General features: G+C 48.8%; 1 pseudogene; it reads right to left on the reverse strand.

The window, feature by feature from the left end:
- LOC109885379 (vacuolar protein sorting-associated protein 8 homolog) overlaps positions 1-13402 on the reverse strand; it is a 106863-nt pseudogene that overhangs the window by 12739 nt on the left and 80722 nt on the right.

The following is a 13402-nucleotide window of genomic DNA, read 5'->3' on the forward strand; positions in this document are numbered from 1 at the left end:
TCTCGTCCCCCTCTGTCCACCTCTCGCTCCCCCTCTGTCCACCTCTCGCTCCCCCTCTGTCCACCTCTCGCTCCCCTCTGTCCACCTCTCGCTCTCCCTCTGTCCACCTCTCGCTCTCCCTCTGTCCACCTCTCGCTCTCCCTCTGTCCACCTCTCGCTCTCCCTCTGTCCACCTCTCGCTCTCCCTCTGTCCACCTCTCGCTCTCCCTCTGTCCACCTCTCGCCTCTCCTCTGTCCACCTCTCGCTCTCCCTCTGTCCACCTCTCGCTCTCCCTCTGTCCACCTCTCGCTCTCCCTCTGTCCACCTCTCGCTCTCCCTCTGTCCACCTCTCGCTCTCCCTCTGTCCACTCTCGCTCTCCCTCTGTCCACCTCTCGCTCTCCCTCTGTCCACCTCTCGCTCTCCCTCTGTCCACCTCTCGCTCTCCCTCTGTCCACCTCTCGCTCTCCTCTGTCCACCTCTCGCTCTCCCTCTGTCCACCTCTCGCTCTCCCTCTGTCCACCTCTCGCTCTCCCTCTGTCCACCCTCGCTCTCCCTCTGTCACCTCTCGCTCTCCCTCTGTCCACCTCTCGCTCTCCCTCTGTCCACCTCTCGCTCTCCCTCTGTCCACCTCTCGCTCTCCCTCTGTCCACCTCTCGCTCTCCCTCTGTCCACCTCTCGCTCTCCCTCTGTCCACCTCTCGCTCTCCCTCTGTCCACCTCTCGCTCTCCCTCTGTCCACCTCTCGCTCTCCCTCTGTCCACCTCTCGCTCTCCCTCTGTCCACCTCTCGCTCTCCCTCTGTCCACCTCTCGCTCTCCCTCGCCTCTCGCTCTCTGTCCACCTCTCGCTCTCCCTCTGTCCACCTCTCGCTCTCCCTCTGTCCACCTCTCGCTCTCCCTCTGTCCACCTCTCGCTCTCCCTCTGTCCACCTCTCCCTCCCCCTCTGTCCACCTCTCCCTCCCTCCCTCTCTCCCTCCCTCCCTCCCTCCCTCCCTCCCTCCCTCCCTCCCTCCTCTCTATTGATGGGCTATATTCTTACAGTTTGACAGTCTTCATCATGTCATTATCTCTAAGGGAAGCCACATGGTACTCAGCCACCCATCTGTGTGTGTTTGAGTATGTGTGTGTCTGTCTTCTCGTATCATTCACTTGTTCAGACCTCAGACAGATGTTGGTTGGAGTGTTATACTCTCTGTGTGTGTATGTGTGTGTGCAACCATCAAATCTATCAGAAGGGCTCTTCTAACTCTGAAAGGATTAGGGTCAAAGATGGGAACATGTCGCCATGGTAACAACATCTCCACGACGACAGAGTCCCAACACTACTGGTTGTTGCCATTGTCCCAAGATAATCATATTTTTCAATTCATTCATTGAATTTCATTGATGTGAATATAATGGATTGAATTGAAAACGACTGAATTGAACCCAACCCTGGCCAACATGGGCGGGGTTAGGACCCTATTGGCAACAGTCTCATTGGCTGCTTACATTGAGAATTCATTCTCCACACTCAACTTCAAAGGTCACTCACTCTGTTATTGTTGGTTCAGCTCTCAACACAGTTTATATCAGGATGGTAATGAGCACAGAGGCTGAGGTACATGAATTAATGAAGAATGAATGACAGTGTGTGTGTGTGCGTGTGTGTGTGTTATTACGCCCCGGTAAACCAAATTGAATTAATAAGGGGACGGAATAGAGGAGGCTCTCTCTCTGTTCATATATACTCATGTGGGAGGATAAGACACAGATTTTAACAACCTAGAGGGAAAATTAGGAGAGGGAGGGAGAAGAGGAGGGAGGGAGGAGAGGACTGATAAGGAGAGGGGGGAGCAGAGGAGGGATAAGGAGAGGGGGAGGAGAGGACTAATAAGGAGAGTGGGAGGAGAGGAGGGATAAGGAGAGGGGGGGACTGATAAGGAGAGGGGAGGAGAGGAGGGATAAGGAGAGGGGGGAGGAGAGGAGGGAGAAGAGGAGGGATAAGGAGAGGGGGGGACTGATAAGGAAAGGGGGAGGAGAGGAGGGATAAGGAGAGGGGGGGACTGATAAGGAGAGGGGGCAGGAGAGGAGGGATAAGGAGAGGGGGGAGGAGAGGAGGGGGGAGGAGAGGAGGGGGAGGAGAGGAGGGATAAGGAGAGGGGGGAGGAGAGGAGGGATAAGGAGAGGGGGGAGGAGAGGAGGGATAAGGAGAGGGGGAGGAGAGGATTGATAAGGAGAGGGGGAGGAGAGGATTGATAAGGAGAGGGAGGGAGGGATAAGGAGAGGGAGGGAGGGAGGGAGGGAGGGAGGAGGAGGGAGGGAGGGAGGGAGGGAGGGAGGGAGGGAGGGAGGGAGGGAGGGAGGGAGGGAGGGAGGGAGGGAGGGAGGGAGGGAGGGAGGGAGGGAGGACTGATAAGGAGAGGGGGAGGAGAGAAGGGATAAGGAAAGGGAGGGAGGAGAGGAGAGGAAGGGCTGATAAGGAGAGGGAGGGAAAAGAGGAGAGGGAGGGAGGAGAGGGAGGGAGGGAGGAGAGGGAGGGAAAAGAGGAGAGGGAGGGAGGAGAGGGAGGGAGGAGAGGAGAGGGAGGGAGGAGAGAAGGAGGGGGATATTTCCCCTGAACAGAACAGAAGGATGGGAGAGGAAGAGAGAGGAGGAGTGGAGGGAGGAGAGAAAGAGAGGAGAGGAGGGGATATTTCCATTGAACAGAACAGAACACTCTCTGCCTACCTGCCTGTCTCTTTCTGCCTGCCTGTCTGTCTCCCTCTACCTGCCTGTCTCTCTCTCTCTGTCTCTCTCTCTGCCTGCCTGCCTGTCTCTCTGCCTGCCTGTCCCTCTGCCTGCCTGTTTCTCTGCCTGCCTGTTTCTCTCTGACTGTCTCTCTCTCTCTCTCTGCCTGCCTGCCAGTCTCTCTGCCTGCCAGTCTGTCTCTCTCTCTCTGCCTGCCTGCCTGCCTGTCTCTCTCTGCCTGTCTCTCTCTGACTGTCTCTCTCTCTCTCTGACTGTCTCTCTCTCTCTGCCTGCCTGCATGTCTCTCTGCCTGCCTGCATGTCTCTCTGCCTGCCTGCATGTCTCTCTGCCTGCCTGCCTGTCTCTCTGCCTGCCTGTCTCTCTGCCTGCCTGTCTCTCTGCCTGCCTGTCTCTCTGCCTGCCTGTCTCTCTCCATCATTAAGCCCAGTCAGCAATAGGAAGTATTGATGCCAGCTAATCCTTTAGTGTTTCCACTTACGGACGGTGACGTCTTCCACGTTTCAATGCAGAGAGAAAAATAACATGAGAGAGGAGAGGGAGAAACGCAGAAAGGAGTAGCAGACCTACCCTGGAAGGTCCTCTGTAGAGACATCGTAGCTGGTCCCAGGACTGACTCTGCTGGGGTCCAACGTGGTCTCAGCAAACACCTACAACACATCACATTAGTATGGATCAGCCACAACACATCAGCATGGATCAGCCACAACACATCACATCAGCATGGATCAGCCACAACACAACACATCAGCATGGATCAGCCACAACACATCAGCATGGATCAGCCACAACACAACACATCAGCATGGATCAGCCACAACACAACACATCAGCATGGATCAGCCACAACACATCAGCATGGATCAGCCACAACACAACACATCAGCATGGATCAGCCACAACACATCAGCATGGATCAGCCACAACACATCAGCATGGATCAGCCACAACACAACACATCAGCATGGATCAGCCACAACACAACACATCAGCATGGATCAGCCACAACACAACACATCAGCATGGATCAGCCACAACACAACACATCAGCATGGATCAGCCACAACACATCAGCATGGATCAGCCACAACACAACACATCAGCATGGATCAGCCACATCACATCAAAATGGATCAGCCTCAACACAACAGCATGGATCAGCCTCAACACAACAGCATGGATCAGCCAAAACACAACACATCAGCATGGATCAGCCACAACACATCAGCATGGATCAGCCACAACACATCACATCAGCATGGATCAGCCACAACACAACACATCAGCATGGATCAGCCACAACACATCAGCATCAGCATGGATCAGCCACAACACAACACATCAGCATGGATCAGCCACAACACATCAGCATGGATCAGCCACAACACATCACATCAGCATGGATCAGCCACAACACATCAGCATGGATCAGCCACAACACATCACATCAGCATGGATCAGCCACAACACAACACATCAGCATGGATCAGCCACAACACATCAGCATGGATCAGCCACAACACATCAGCATGGATCAGCCACAACACATCAGCATGGATCAGCCACATCACATCAGCATGGATCAGCCACAACACATCAGCATGGATCAGCCACAACACATCAGCATGGATCAGCCTCAACACAACAGCATGGATCAGCCACAACATATCACATTGCATGGATCAGCCACAACACATCACATCAGCATGGATCAGCCACAACACAACACATCAGCATGGATCAGCCACAACACATCACATCAGCATGGATCAGCCACAACACATCAGCATGGATCAGCCACAACACATCAGCATGGATCAGCCACAACACAACACATCAGCCACAACATATCAGCATGGATCAGCCACAACACAACACATCAGCATGGATCAGCCACAACACAACACATGAGCCACAACACATCAGCCATCTCTAGGACACTATCCTCATCTCTAGGACACTATCCACATCTCTAGGACACTATCCTCATATCTAGGACACCATCCTCATCTCTAGGACACTATTCACATCTCTAGGACACTATCCTCATCTCTAGGACACTATCCTCATCTCTAGGATCTATCCTCATCTCTAGGACACTATCCTCATCTCTAGGACACTATCCTCATCTCTCATCTCTTGGACACTATCCTCATCTCTAGGACACTATCCTCATCTCTAGGACACTATCCTCATCTCTCATCTCTTGGACACTATCCTCATCTCAGGACACTATTCACATCTCTAGGACACGAGCCTCATCTATAGGACACTATCCCCATCTCTAGGATCTATCCTCATCTCTAGGACACTATCCTCATCTCTAGGACACTATCCTCATCTCTAGGACACTATCCTCATCTCTAGGACACTATCCTCATCTCTAGGACACTATCCTCATCTCAGGACACTATTCACATCTCTAGGACACGATCCTCATCTATAGGACACTATCCCCATCTCTCATCTCTAGGACACTATCCACATCTCTCATCTCTAGGACACTATCCCCATCTCAAGGACACTCTCATCTCTAGGACACTATCCTCATCTCTAGGACACTATCCTCAACTCTAGGACACTATCCACATCTCTAGGACACTATCCTCATCTCTAGGACACTATCCACATCTCTAGGACACTATCCACATCTCTAGGACACTATCCTCATCTCTAGGACACTATCCTCATCTCTAGGACACTATCCTCATCTCTAGGACACTATCCTCATCTCCTCATCTATAGGACACTATCCCCATCTCTAAGACACTATCCCCATCTCTAAGACACTATCCCCATCTCTAAGACACTATCCCCATCTCTAAGACACTATCCCCATCTCTAGGACACTATCCTCATCTCTAGGACACTATCCTCATCTCTAGGACACTATCCTCATCTCTAGGACACTATCCCCATCTCTAGGACACTATCCTCATCTCTAGGACACTATCCTCATCTCTCATCTCTAGGACACTATCCTCAACTCTAGGACACTATCCACATCTCTAGGACACTATCCTCATCTCTAGGACACTATCCACATCTCTAGGACACTATCCACATCTCTAGGACACTATCCTCATCTCTAGGACACTATCCTCATCTCTAGGACACTATCCTCATCTCCTCATCTATAGGACACTATCCCCATCTCTAGGACACTATCCCCATCTCTAAGACACTATCCTCATCTCTAGGACACTATCCTAATCTCTAGGACACTATCCTCATCTCTAGGACACTATCCTCATCTCTAGGACACTATCCTCATCTCTAGGACACTATCCTCATCTCTAGGACACTATCCCCATCTCTAGGACACTATCCTCATCTCTAGGACACTATCCTCATCTCTCATCTCTAGGACACTATCCTCATCTCAGGACACTATCCTCATCTCTAGGACACTATCCTCATCTCTAGGACACTATCCACATCTCTAGGACACTATCCTCATCTCTAGGACACTATCCTCATCTCTAGGACACTATCCTCATCTCTAGGACACTATCCTCATCTCTAGGACACTATCCTCATCTCCTCATCTATAGGACACTATCCCCATCTCTAGGACACTATCCCCATCTCTAAGACACTATCCTCATCTCTAGGACACTATCCTCATCTCTAGGACACTATCCTCATCTCTAGGACACTATCCTCATCTCTAGGACACTATCCTAGAGTTCGAATCCCCGAGCTGACAAGGTACAAATCTGTCGTTCTGCCCCTGAACAGGCAGTTAACCCACTGTTCCTAGGCCGTCATTGAAAATAAGAATTTGTTCTTAACTGACTTGCCTAGTAAAATAAAGGTAAAATAAAAAAAATAAAAATAAAAATAATACTCATCTCTAGGACACTACCCTCATCTCTAGGACACTATCCCCATCTCTAGGACACTACCCTCATCTCTAGGACACTATCCCCATCTCTAGGACACTATCCTCATCTCTAGGACACTATCCTCATCTCTCATCTCTAGGACACTATCCTCATCTCAGGACACTATCCTCATCTCTAAGACACTATCCTCATCTCTAGGACACTATCCTCATCTCTAGGACACTATCCTCATCTCTAGGACACTATCCCCATCTCTAGGACACTATCCTCATCTCTAGGACACTATCCTCATCTCTCATCTCTAGGACACTATCCTCATCTCAGGACACTATCCTCATCTCTAGGACACTATCCACATCTCTAGGACACTATCCTCATCTCTAGGACACTATCCACATCTCTAGGACACTATCCACATCTCTAGGACACTATCCTCATCTCTAGGACACTATCCTCATCTCTAGGACACTATCCTCATCTCTAGGACACTATCATAATCTCTAGGACACTATCCTCATCTCTAGGACACTATCCTCATCTCTAGGACACTACCCTCATCTCTAGGACACTATCCCCATCTCTAGGACACTATCCTCATCTCTAGGACACTATCCTCATCTCTCATCTCTAGGACACTATCCTCATCTCTAGGACACTATCCTCATCTCTAGGACACTATCCTCATCTCTAGGACACTATCCCCATCTCTAGGACACTATCCCCATCTCTAGGACACTATCCCCATCTCTAGGACACTATCCCCATCTCTAGGACACTATCCTCATCTCTCGGACACTATCCTCATCTCTCATCTCTAGGACACTATCCACATCTCTCATCTCTAGGACACTATCCCCATCTCTAGGACACTATACTCATCTCTAGGACACTATCCCCATCCCTCATCTCTAGGACACTATCCCCATCTCTAGGACACTATCCACATCTTTCATCTCCAGGACACTATCCACATCTATAGGACACTATCCACATCTTTCATCTCCAGGACACTATCCACATCTATAGGACACTATCCACATCCCTCATCTCCAGGACACTATCCACATCTCCAGGACACTATCCACATCTCTAGGACACTATCCTCATCTCTAGGACACTATCCCCATCTCTCATCTCTAGGACACTATCCACATCTCTCATCTCTAGGACACTATCCGCATCTCTCATCTCTAGGACACTATCCCCATCTCTAGGACACTATCCTCATCTCTAGGACACTATCCTCATCTCTAGGACACTATCCTCATCCCTCATCTCTAGGACACTATCCACATCTTTCATCTCCAGGACACTATCCACATCTATAGGACACTATCCACATCTTTCATCTCCAGGACACTATCCACATCTATAGGACACTATCCACATCCCTCATCTCCAGGACACTATCCACATCTCCAGGACACTATCCACATCTATAGGACACTATCCACATCCCTCATCTCCAGGACACTATCCACATCTCCAGGACACTATCCACATCTCTCATCTATAGGACACTATCCCCATCCCTCATCTCCAGGACACTATCCACATCTCCAGGACACTATCATTATCTCTCATCTATAGGACACTATAGTAGCTCCAAAGACTTCCACTGTTGACAGGCTTCAATTAACAGAAAAAGAACAGAATAAAACAATCATTGTTTCCACGGCCCTCTGGTGATTTGGATCTTTTTAATAACTGTAAAATGCCAGCGCCTGAGGAAAAACCCATCAAACGTGACCTGCATGAAGATTGGCTGAACGGCAACGAGGAACAAGAGAAAGATAATCTGTTTTGAAAAGTCAGAGTTATTTAAGATAAATGCAGGGTAGAAGTGACATTTACATCATTGACTGGAGGCTAAACAGGTGTGTGTGTGTTGTCTGATTGGTGAGATGACATTTTCAAACGCTGACAGAGAGAGATGTGAGGGATTCTGGGACGGTGAACAGCAAAGCACTGATAGTGTGATGGATCAGAACGTGTTAATTCCCCTTGACTTCGTCTACATCTTGTTGTGTTACAGCCTGAATTCAAAACGGATTACATTGATTTGTTTTCTCTCACCCATCTACACACAATACCCCATGAATTATTATTTTTGTGTTCACACCTGGGTCAATACTTTGTAAAAGCACCTTTGGGGGCGATTGAGTCGTCTTGGGGAAGTCTGGATCAGCTTTGAGTCGTCTTGGGGAAGTCTGGATCAGCTTTGAGTCGTCTTGGGGATGTCTGGATCAGCTTTGAGTCGTCTTGGGGATGTCTGGATCAGCTTTGAGTCGTCTTGGGGATGTCTGGATCAGCTTTGAGTCGTCTTGGGGAAGTCTGGATCAGCTTTGAGTCGTCTTGGGGATGTCTGGATCAGCTTTGAGTCGTCTTGGGGAAGTCTGGATCAGCTTTGAGCCGTCTTGGGGAAGTCTGGATCAGCTTTGAGTCGTCTTGGGGATGTCTGGATCAGCTTTGAGCCGTCTTGGGGAAGTCTGGATCAGCTTTGAGCCGTCTTGGGGAAGTCTGGATCAGCTTTGAGTCGTCTTGGGGATGTCTGGATCAGCTTTGAGTCGTCTTGGGGATGTCTGAATCAGCTTTGTACATCTGGATTTGGGGATATCCTCGAGCTCTGTTAAGTTAGATGGAAAGCGGTAGTAAACAGCAATCTTCAAGTCTTTCCACAAGTTTTCAATGGGATTCAAGTCTGGGCTTTGGCTGGGCCACTCAATTACGCATTCTAGTTCTGAAGCCATTCCAGTGTTGCTTGGGCTGTATGCTTGGGGTCATTGTCCTGTTGGAACATAAATCTTCACCCCAGTCTAAGGTTGTTTGCACTCTGAAGTAGGTTCTCATCAAGGATGTGCCTGTATTTGGCTCCATTCATTGTTCCCCTCTATCCTTACCAGTCTCCCAGTCCCTGCTGCTGAAAAGCATCCCCATAGTATGATGCTGCCACCACCATGCTTCACGTTAGGGATGGTGTTAGACAGGTGATGAGCTGTGCCTGGTTCTCTCCAGACATAGCGCTTTGCATTCAGGCCAAAGAGTTCAATATCAGTCTGATCAGACCACAGGATATTTTGCCTTATCTTTCACACGTCTTTCACATGACTTTTTTTTGCAAACACCAGATGTGATGTCACGCGTCTTATTCTCAGGAGTGGCTTCCGTCTGGCCACTCCCCCATAAAGCCCAGATTGGTGAAGTTCTGTAGAGACTGGTTCTCCCAACTCAGCCATTGGGTTTTTGGTCAACTCCCTGACCAAGGTCCTTCTTGCCCGGTTTCTCAGTTTGGTCGGTCGGACGGCCAGCTCAAAGGAAAAGAGTCTGGTTAGTTCCATATTTGTTCAATTTCCCAATAATGGAGACCACTGTGCTCTTGGAAACTTTCAACACTCTAGAAATGGTTTTATACCCTTCCACAGATACACTACATGATCAAAAGTATGTGGACATCTGCTCATCAAACCTCTCATTCCAAAATCATGGGCATTAACATGGAGTTGGTACCCCCCTTTGCTGCTATAAAAGCCTCCACTCCTCTGGAAAGACTTTCCATTAGATATTGGAACATTGCTGAGGACTTGCTTCCATTCAGCCACAAGAGTATTATTGAAGTCGGGCACTGATGTTGGGTGATTAAGGCCTGGCTCGCAGCTCGGCGTTCCAATTCATCCTAAAGGTGTTCGATGGGGTTGAGGTCAGGGCACTGTGCAGGCCAATCACGTTCTTCCACACCGATCGCAACAAACCATTTCTATATGGACCTTGCTTTGTGCACAGGGCCACAGAAATCCATTTCATGAAGCTCCCGACGAACAGCTCTTGTGCTGATTTTGCTTCCAGAGGCAGTTTGGAACTCGATAGAGAGTGTTGCAACCGTGGACTGATGATTTTTAGGCACAACGTGCTTCAGCTTGTGTGGCCTACCATTTCGCAGCTGAACGGTTGTTGTCCTAGACATTTCCACTTCACAATAACAGCACTTACAGTTGACCGGGGCAGCTCTAGGTGGGCAGAAATGTGATGAACTGACTTGTTGGAAAGGTGGCATCCTATGACAGTGGTGCCACGTTGAAAGTCACTGAGCTCTCCAGTAAGGCCATTCAACTGCCTAGATTGCATGGCTGTATGGAGATTGCATGGCTGTGTGCTCGATTGTATACAACTGTCAGCAACAGGTGTGGCTGAACTGGCCAAATCCACTCATTTGAAGGGGTGTCCACATACTGCTGTCTATATAGTGTATCTGATTCCTCACAGTTCTATCCGTGAGATCGAGGGACAGTTTCTCCAGTTCCTCTGACTTCATGGTATAGTTCCTGCTCTGACATGCACTGTCAACTGTGGGACCTTATATAGAGACAGGTGTCTAAATCATATTCCAAACAATTGTATTGGTCACAGGTGGACTCCAATCGAGGATGATCAAAGGAAATTGGATCCACCTGAGCTCAATTTGGAGTGTCATTACAAAGGATGGAATACTAATATGTACATGAGATTTTTCTGTATTGCATTTTCAACAAATGAGCTAAAATGTCTGTCATCCATTTTGAATTCAGGCTGTAACTACACCATGTGGAATAAGTCAAGGGGTGTGAAACATTCTGAAGGCGCTGGATTTCTCTGTGGTTGTGTGTGTGTGTGTGTATGGTGTGTGTATGGTGTGTGTGTGTGTATAGTGTGTGTGTGTGTGTATAGTGTGTGTGTGTGTGTGTGTATGGTGTGTGTGTGTGTATGGTGTGTGTGTGTGTGTGTGTATGGTGTGTGTGTGTGTGTATGGTGTGTCTGGTGTATGTATGTATGGTGTGTGTATGGTGTGTCTGGTGTGTGTATGTATGGTGTGTGTATGGTGTGTGTATGGTGTGTGTATGGTGTGTGTGTGTGTGTGTGTATGGTGTGTGTGTGTGTGTGTGTGTGTGTGTGTATGGTGTGTCTGGTGTATGTATGTATGGTGTGTGTATGGTGTGTGTGTGTGTATAGTGTGTGTGTGTGTGTATGGTGTCTGTGTATGGTGTGTGTGTGTATGGTGTCTGTGTGAGGTGTGTCTGGTGTATGTATGTATGTATGGTGTGTGTATGGTGTGTGTGAGGTGTGTGTATGGTGTGTGTGTGTGTATAGTGTGTGTGTGTGTCTGGTATATGTATGTATGTATGGTGTGTGTATGGTGTGTGTGTGTGTGTATAGTGGGTGTGTGTGTGTGTATGGTGTGTGTGTATATGGTGTGTGTGTGTATGGTGTGTCTGGTGTATGCATGTATGGTGTGTGTATGGTGTGTGTGTGAGGTGTGTCTGGTGTATGTATGTATGGTGTGTATGGTGTGTGTATGGTGTGTGTGTGTGTATAGTGTGTGTGTGTGTATGGTGTGTGTGTGTATGGTGTGTGTGTGTGTATGGTGTGTGTGTGTGTATGGTGTGTGTGTATGGTGTGAGGTGTGTATGGTGTGTGTGTGAGGTGTGTCTGGTGTATGTATGGTGTGTGTATGGTGTGTGTGTGTGAGGTGTGTCTGGTGTATGTGTGTGTGGTGTGTGGTATGGTGTGTGTATGGTGTGTGTGTGTGTATGGTGTGTGTGTGTGTGTGAGGTGTGTCTGGTGTATGTATGTATGGTGTGTGTGTGAGGTGTGTCTGGTGTATGTATGTATGGTGTGTGTATGGTGTGTGTGTGTGTATATGGTGTGTGTGTATGTGTATGGTGTGTGTGTATGTGTATGGTGTGTGTGTATGGTGTGTGAGTATGGTGTGTGTGTATGGTTTGTGAGTATGGTGTGTGAGTATGGTGTGTGTGTATGGTGTGTGTGTATGGTGTGTGTGTGTATGGTGTGTGTGTATGGTGTGTGTGTGTGTGTATGGTTATGGTGTGTGTGTATGGTGTGTGTGTGTGTATGGTGTGTGTGTGTGTGTATGGTGTGTGTGTGTGTGTGTATGGTGTGTGTGTGTATGGTGTGTGTGTGTGTGTATGGTGTGTGTGTGTGTGTATGGTGTGTGTGTGTGTGTATGGTGTGTGTGTGTGTATGGTGTGAGTATGGTGTGTGTGAGGTTAGGGAGAGAGCGGGAGAGAAAGAGGGAGAGAGCGGGAGAGAAAGAGGGTGCGAGAGGGAGAGAAAGAAGAGAGAGAGAGGGAGAGAAAGAGGGAGAGAGAGAGGGAGAGAAAGAGGGAGAGAGAGAGAGAAAGAGGGAGAGAGAGAGAGAGAAAGAGGGAGAGAAAGAAAGAGGGAGAGAGAGAGAAAGAGGGAGAGAAAGAAAGAGGGAGAGAGAGAGAAAGAGGGAGAGAAAGAAAGAGGGAGAGAAAGAGGGAGAGAGAAAGGGAGAGAAAGAGGGAGAGAGAGAGGGAGAGAAAGAGGGAGAGAAAGAGAGAGAGGGAGAGAGAAAGAGGGAGAGAGCGGGAGAGAAAGAGGGAGAGAGAGGGAGAGAAAGAAGAGAGAGAGAGGGAGAGAAAGAGGGAGAGAGAGAGGGAGAGAAAGAGGGAGAGAGAGAGAGAGAAAGAGGGAGAGAAAGAAAGAGGGAGAGAGAGAGAAGAGGGAGAGAAAGAAAGAGGGAGAGAAAGAGGGAGAGAGAAGGGAGAGAAAGAGGGAGAGAGAAAGGGAGAGAAAGAGGGAGAGAGAGAGGGAGAGAAAGAGGGAGAGAAAGAGAGAGAGGGAGAGAGAAAGGGAGAGAAAGAGGGAAAGAAAGGGAGAGAAAGAGGGAGAGAGAGAGGGAGAGAAAGAGGGAGAGAAAGAGGGAGAGAGAGAGACAAGTGATTGAGTGTTTCCAGAACCTTCATTAAACTCAGTCGCTCAGAGAGTGAGAGAGTGTTTCCAGAACCTTCATTAAACTCAGCCACTCAGTGTTTGGATATTTATTTACTAGA

This window comes from Oncorhynchus kisutch, unplaced genomic scaffold (assembly GCF_002021735.2).
Source record: "Oncorhynchus kisutch isolate 150728-3 unplaced genomic scaffold, Okis_V2 scaffold732, whole genome shotgun sequence".
NCBI lineage: Eukaryota > Metazoa > Chordata > Actinopteri > Salmoniformes > Salmonidae > Oncorhynchus > Oncorhynchus kisutch.